Source organism: Muscardinus avellanarius (genome assembly GCF_963383645.1).
Source record: "Muscardinus avellanarius genome assembly, chromosome: 13".
In the NCBI taxonomy this organism is placed as follows: Eukaryota; Metazoa; Chordata; class Mammalia; order Rodentia; family Gliridae; genus Muscardinus; species Muscardinus avellanarius.
In genome coordinates this window covers 55,089,359-55,097,035 of record NC_137799.1, presented here as the reverse complement: position 1 = coordinate 55,097,035, position 7,677 = coordinate 55,089,359, and positions in this window count along the sequence as shown.

The window sequence follows — 7,677 nt, the reverse complement described above, 5'->3', positions numbered from 1 at the left end:
TTTTTATTTGGAAACAGGGTCTCTTAAGCCAGCGAGGCTGGCTTCGAACCTGCCTGATCCTCCTGACTCTGCCTCCCAAGCATGGGGATTACAAGTGTGGGCCACCACACCCGGCTATTTTTTTATTTTTGAAATAGGGCCTAAGTTGCTGCAGGTCTCGCTAAGTTGTTGAGGCTGGCCTTAAGCCTGTGATCCTACTGTCCCAGCCCCTCAAGTACTGGATTATAGGCATGTGCTACCATGCCTGGCTTATTTTCATTATACATTATGAACTATTATTTATAATTGCTCATTGTTTGTTATACTTATTTATTATGAATAAATGTTTGCCACTATCACTAGACTATAAACTCAACAAGGGCAGGATTTGAGTCTGGGTTTTTTTGTTTTGGTTTGGTTTGGTTTTTTCGTGGTTCTAAGGATGGAACACAGGGGCATTCTACCTCTGAGCTACACCCCCAACATTAGTTTTTATTCTTTATTTTGAAACAAGGTCTCACCAAACTACAAAGGGCCTCACTAAGTAGTTGAGGCTGTCTGTGAACCACGGTCCTACTATATCAGCCTCCTAAATGCTGGGATTACAAGCATTCACCACAACGCCCGGCCTGAGTCTGTTTTTTTTTTTTTTTTAAACTGATATAGCCCAAAACAACCAGATGAGAGTTTGGTACCCATTGTACATTTTCTGAAAGAATTAATAAATATATGTACCTATGTACAAATGGAGGATGGATGGATGGATGGATGGATGGATGGATGGATGGATGGATAGAAGTGTGTTCAGTACTACAGGGTATCCTGTCCATCCCAGTGATGGGATCTAAGAAAACCATGGAGTGGTAGAGGTGAAGCAGGCATCTGTAAGGGGAGGAGGTGTGCCTGATGCATCACAGGGAGGCAGGAGGCACACCAACCACCACACCCACCACCAACCACTCTTCTCTGATTAAGTTGAGGCAGGCTAAATATGGAGTCTATAACTATAATCCATCACACAGGGAACTCATCTGACAAACAGAAGAATTAGATGGCAGGGCTTAAGAACACCTGAGAGTCACCTGAGAGGTACTCCCAGGCCAAGAGTGTGCTGAGGAGTGTGGCTGACCCAAGAGTCAGAAATAGGGGTCACACAGCCAGAAAGGGCACAGTGACAGCCTCAAGTCAGGCGGCCTCTTGGGCCCACAGCAAAGGAAGGTAGAAAAACTCTGGGCTCTCCACAAGCTTGTTAACAAGACAGAACCTCCCTAAACCCAGATTAGGGTTTTATAACAAGACAAACACAGTAGGCATAACTGCATTATCAAATCACAAGATTAAAATACCTTTTTATTTAGTAAATTTCAAAAGACCACTTTCTAGGGTGAAGAGAATTCAGTCTAACTGAATTTCAGGATCCAGTGATTGTTTCAAACCAAGAGCTTAAAAAATTAAAGGTCCTTCAAATAACCTTCAGCTCATGGATGTGATCATTCTTTCTTATATATCAGACTTGCAAATATTTTGTAAAGAAGCCTTAATAGGTTTGGATGCTAACCTGTACTAGACACAGTAGACACACACACACACACACACACACACACACACACACACACACACAGAGCTATCACACCCAAAAACTATTTCAGTATATCTATGTCATATACCTATATAGTGAACATATTTCCTTAAATCATGCACCTGTTAAACCCCTTTAAAAGCATCCAAAGCCAGGCATGGTGGCACATGCCTGTAATCTCAGTACTTGGGAGGCTCAGAGAGAAGAATCACAAGTTTGAAGCCAACTCAGCAGCTTAGCAAGGCCCTCTGCAACTGAGTAAGACCACTTCAAAATAAAAATAAGAAAAAAATAGGGCTCGAAATGTAGCTCAGAAGTAGAATGCCCCTAGGTTCAATACATACAAACACATACACACACACGCACACACACGCACGCACAAACACATACACACACGCACATATGCACGTACATCCCAAAAGTTATCCTTTGCTCTCAATCTGAACATTCTCTTGCATCTCTCTAGCACTCCTCTTTTTCTGTGGTGCCATTCAAAATCTTTGCTGTTCTCAAGGTTTGTGTCACAGACATCTTTTCCTCTAATCCCAAGTGAGCGATCCTGTGAAGACTTTGCTTAGTTTCACCTGTCTGAGCCTCAGCTGCCTCCCTGGCCTGGGGCTAGGTGACAACAGAGGTGTCACCTGGATGAAGTGCGATGGCACCGTGGTGCTCCAGCACCCTACAGTTCTGCCCACAGCAGATACAGGCCTGCTGTCCATCATCAAAGAGCTTTCCCAGGCCCCGCCTCCCTCACCATAGCTGTGCTGACCTCCCATCTGTCCAGAGGTGGTCAGTGTCCATGAGTGGTCAGTAGCCAGGATATTTTAACGCTCCAATTTGACCTGGAGGCACTGCGGGATCCAGTGAGGTTTCTGAATCTTCAAAGAAAGACCAAACCATCCGTCTGCGTCTGCATGGCATATGTATTTTGCTATATTCCAAACTCGCTTGAAAAATTTTATGATGAGTACTTGGCAATAATTCTCAATGTGTGTTCCAACAGGTTTTACACAATAAAAGGGCTCTGTTGTTGGGCTTAAATTAAGTGTTGCTTCTTCCTGCTCAACATTCATCCCTCCCTTCCCTGGAAACTACACTTTGGTTTTCCTTGGAGATCACCCCACCCCTAGCCCTCTTGTAGTTCATGTAGTTGACCACTCATGAACTCAGCTCATGAACACAGCTCCGTCCAGGGAGGGCTGGACCCCAGTTCAGGCCTGGACAATAAGTGTTTTCTGTTGCCAGGACTATCAGCACAGGGATCAGCATGAGGCTCAAACCAGTGAGAGACTCAATCCAGGATTTTTTACTGAAATCAACAGAAAGGAGAAGCCCTTTTCTCTTCACTCAGATTGCTAGCTAAGAAAATGGTGTAAACTGAGAATCTCTAGAAATCACTATATGGACAGGATCTGCCTTAGAAAACAACACAGAAGAAAATAAAGCCAAAAGATGGAGACCATGACCCCATAGCATCACTGGGGCCCTAGAGCCAACTATGCCTGCAGCCAACAGATAAAGTCTGGGACTGCTCAATTGCCTGAACCAATAAATTTTCCATTTCACTTGAGCACTTGTAATTTCAAGAGTGCTGATTCTTACACTGGGTTCCACAACATTAAATAAGGTTTCTTTACTATAGGGCTTCATAGAGACTTCAAAATGCTAACATGCAGTATCAATCTGTATCAGGGGGACGTATATGAAACATTTCCTAAACTTATGTGTCTAATGAACTTTCTTCTGGAAGGCCATATCAAAGGGCTTGCATTCTACAGAAAATACCTTGGAAAAGGCTAATACCTATTACCTACAGGTTAACCTAATATTAAAATATTGCAAATCCCCATTCTCTTGTTTTCCTGGATTAATGAGGCAAATGGGAATTCATTTCTCCAACACTGTTGATGCATTTTTCCAGCCCCTAAAAATGTGCATGTATAATTTTTATTCACTTTACTAAATTGGGGTCATAAGAACAAACCCTAGTATATTTTTCCAGACTTAATAAAATATGTACATGTGTATACACACAGAGAGACATTTCATTATTATATTGGGGTCATAATTCTTGAACTGCTATGCTTCTGTGTTCTGTATTTAAAACATTTTTAGTCTCACCACCATGCTGTCAACTGTCACTTCTTCTGTTCTGTGTCTACCTCTTGAAGTAGCCTCTTATATATGTCTGTGAGCAGAAACCAGAAAAGAGAAACTCATTGGAACTGTGTACTTTAAAAAAAAAAGTGGGAAAAAAGGGGCCAATATGCTCGATATGCTCGGCCTAAGAGCCAGGGAGGGGGTGCAGAGTATAGTACCTGAATTTCTACACATGGAGTCCACATCCATGGCAAACTTGGCACCTTAAAGCCTGCTTATCTCCAAGTTCCTGCTTTCCTTTTGAATAGCAAAAGTTTCCAAATAATTGACCTTTGAATATGGGAAGTGTTATCATACTTAGCCAAGAAGAGAACCACTCCAACTTGATAGTGAGGACTGAACACTGCTCAGAAAGTGTAAAATGAAAAGGGGTTTTTTTCAACCCAGGAGAATTCATAGTCCAAAATATTCCATTTCTTAGTTTATAAGTCATCCATTGGCACAAAAGTCAAATTTCAGTCATTTTTCAGGCATTCGTCTGCCTATAACTCCCGAGTCACTGTTTGCCTGTTTAAATGGTATTTGTGGGCTCCTTTGTTTTATGATCCTGTAACAGAATAGACGGAGATTTGGGACAACGGGGCAGTAACCCAGCAACCCTTTTTGTTGAAAGTGTAATTTTGGCCCTGAGCAGGTAGGCAGGGAACCGGCAGGTGGGCTGGTTGGTCTGGACTGTAAAGATGCACAAAAAAATGTGTAGCTTCAGCCAGAGAAATGGAAACTTTCTGACCCCTTTTGGTGAGCACTGAGCTGGGTTTGCAGCCTCACCGTGAGGCATGGATGCCTTGTGTCCATGTCTGAAGATCCAAAGGCAAGGCCTGGGGCACCTGCAGCCCAGTTCAGGGCTTCAAGGGGGATCCAGCCTAGCCTGGCCCTGAAGCCTTTTCCAGAATCCAGAGCACAGGTTCAGAGACTCCTGGGATCCCACTGCACCCCCAAAATGGGGAGGAGCCAAGCACCTGCTCAGACAGCAACGTGAAAACTCTTAGCCTGCTTTGCCAAAGAAAACACCTGACCTCGCCCCAGCATTTGTGCTCAAAAGGGCCTCTGATCCCCACTTAGAAGCTGGCTGGCCAGATGTGGGCCTGGGTGATGGCCTGAGGGGCCAGGGGACCATTAACCTGCAATGAGGACTGCGCATGCCCCACCTGCCTTGCTGGCTTACTCTTGATGACTCCGCAGCTGAGAAGCACTTTTAGAGGAAACGGATCCCTCGGTTCATTCCCTCGGCTCATCTTCGAGATGCCTTAGGAAACTGCTGCCTCTGACCCTGGCTCCACTTCTGCCTTCAAAGCAGAAGCTTAGCAATGGGGAAAGTTATTCTTAACATGTGTTTTATCTCAATCCCAGGACATTAAAAGATACTACAGTGAAATAGTGAAACTTAGAGGACACCACATGAAGAAAAAACCCGAAGCAGGGACTGCTTGCAGCCCTTAAGCTACCTAGGACTACCCCACCAGGACTTCCACCTTCAATGTGGGAACAGGGCTTCTCTCAACTGGAGCTGGCCCTGGGGGCATCTGAGAGAGAAGGGAGGAGGATGGTGGGGCCGAGGATGGGGCAAGAGAGTGCTATATGAGGCTGGCTGCATAGCCTCAGGGAATGGCCTGGGGTTCAGAGGTGAGCGATCCTCATGGGGCTCCCTTCACCTTTGAACACTCCTGGGCTTGGTTCTGATTCCACACTATTCCAGCTGGCCTGCCTGCCCTGTCAGTGGACAAAGGCATCCTCTAGCATGTTTTGCAGTCGCGGAAAGGCTGATGAGCCTCTTTGACTGGCTCCCTGCCGGTGCAGCAAAGACAGCCAAGCTGGGCTGATCTTCCCACCTCACCCCACAGGCATGTAATCTAAAGTTAAGGAATAATGAAATTATAAAATGCTAAGTGAAGAAAATAGAAAGAGGGTTCTCAATGGACAAGAGGCTTCAAGGTGTTTGAAGGAGACAGGAGGTGGATGGTGGCATAAATAAGCCACCATGTAGTGAGAGAGCAGGTGATGGTGGCACAACCCAGCAGGGACCTGGGATTTGAAGTAGCCAGTCCCCTGGAGGGCAAGGTGATAAATGACATCATACCCAAGGGAATCACTAAGGACAGACACGTCTTTTCCCCGCTTCTAGCCACTGCTTGGCACAAGAGCATGAAGCTGGGACATAAGAAGAAGCTCATCTTGAAACACTTTGATTTCAAGCCAGGCATGGTGGCCCATGCTTATAATCCCAGCATTCAGGAGGCTGAGACAGGATAATCGCAGTTCAAGGATAGCCTCAGCTACTATTTAGTGAGGCCCTTTGCAACTCAGTGACATCCTGTTTCAAAATAAAGAATAAAAAAATAATAGGGCTGGGGGTGTAGCTCAGAGGTAGAATGCCCCTGGGTTCCATCCTCAGTACTGCAAAAAATAAATAAATAAAAACTTTGATTTCTCCCAGGCACAAGAGGGATATATATGCCTGTAATCCCAGCATTTCAGAGACCAAAACAGGGGAATCGCAGGTTAGAGGCCAACCTCAGCAATATAGCAAAATCCTGATTCAAAATAAAAAGGGCTGGAAGTGTAGCTTAGAAGTAGAATGCCCCTAGGGTCAATCTCCAGTTTAAAAAAAAAAACACTTTGATATTTTGATTCTTGAAAAAAGGCAGTGGCATGGAGAGTCTCTCAAGCTGTTCTTGGTATACGATCAACCTTAGTTGGGATGGAGGGTAGAGAGCAAGTTCTTTATTCCCCAAAACTGAGGGCAAAGTATCAGGATCTTCCCTCATGAAGATGGCCCCCCTGTAATGTGAACCAGATGCTCTGCCCTGGTCATGTGGCCTGCTGCCCTGGTGACAAATATGACATAGTCCAAGATCAGCAACCCAAAAGGGACTTCATACCCAGAAGATGTCCCTGGGCACCACACCCTAATCATCAACCACTTCTAGTCATCTCAGAGCTTTTACAACAGCAAAGCCCACCATCTCCAGCCAATCAGCCTTATCCGGAAACTGTTTTCCTCTGACAGAGTTTACCACCTTTCAGCTCTGAAAGCTTAGCCCCATTTTCCTGCATGGTCATTAACTTTTTTTATTTTTCCATACCAGGGATGGAACCTCCGAGCAACAGCTCCAGCCCTATTTTTTTATTCTTTATTTTGAAACAGAGTCTCACTGAGTTGCAAAGGGCCTCACTAAGTAGCTGAGGCTGGCTTCAAACCTGCACAATCCTCCTGTCTCAGCCTTCCAAATGCTGGGATTACAAGTGTGGACCACCGCGCCCGGCTTCATTAACTCTTCTTTGTTCTTTATTTATTTTTTAACATAACTAAAGCTTCAGGCTATGGTAAGAGACTGCACTCTGCTTTAGTATCACAAGTAGAAAACAGACAATAGAAAATATAAATGTGCATATCTTTGGGAGAAGATAATGTGTTTGAAGCCTTCCATCCCTGGGATTTGAACAGGAATATATCAGGAATCAGAGCACTGTGTGCACATATGTACACATTTTGGTTTTTTGTTTTGTTTTTTTGTGTGGTACTAGGGGAGGAACCCAGGGGCTTTTCTACCTCTGGGCTATACTCCCAGACCTATTTTATACTTTATTTGGAAACAGGGTTTCACTAAGTTGCTGAGAGCCTCACTAAATAGCTGAGCTGGCTTCGAACCTGTTTGATCCTCCTGTCTCAGCCTCCCAAGTGCTGGGATTACAAGCATGTGCCACCACTCCTGGCTACATTTTGTTTAATAGCAGAACCTTCTCTCAACAAATCGATACCCACTATGTGAAGCCAATTAAGAAGCTGCCACTCTGACCAGAGCAAAGAATAGACAGTGCCCCATCTACTCAGCTTTTTTGGTCACTGGGAGCGGTTACTTTTAAAACCAAATTTTCAAGGAGCCTAGTTAGCAGCAGCAACTTGAAACAAGTAAAAGGCAATGTCACTAAATGGAAAAAAGCCCGTATTTCACCTTATA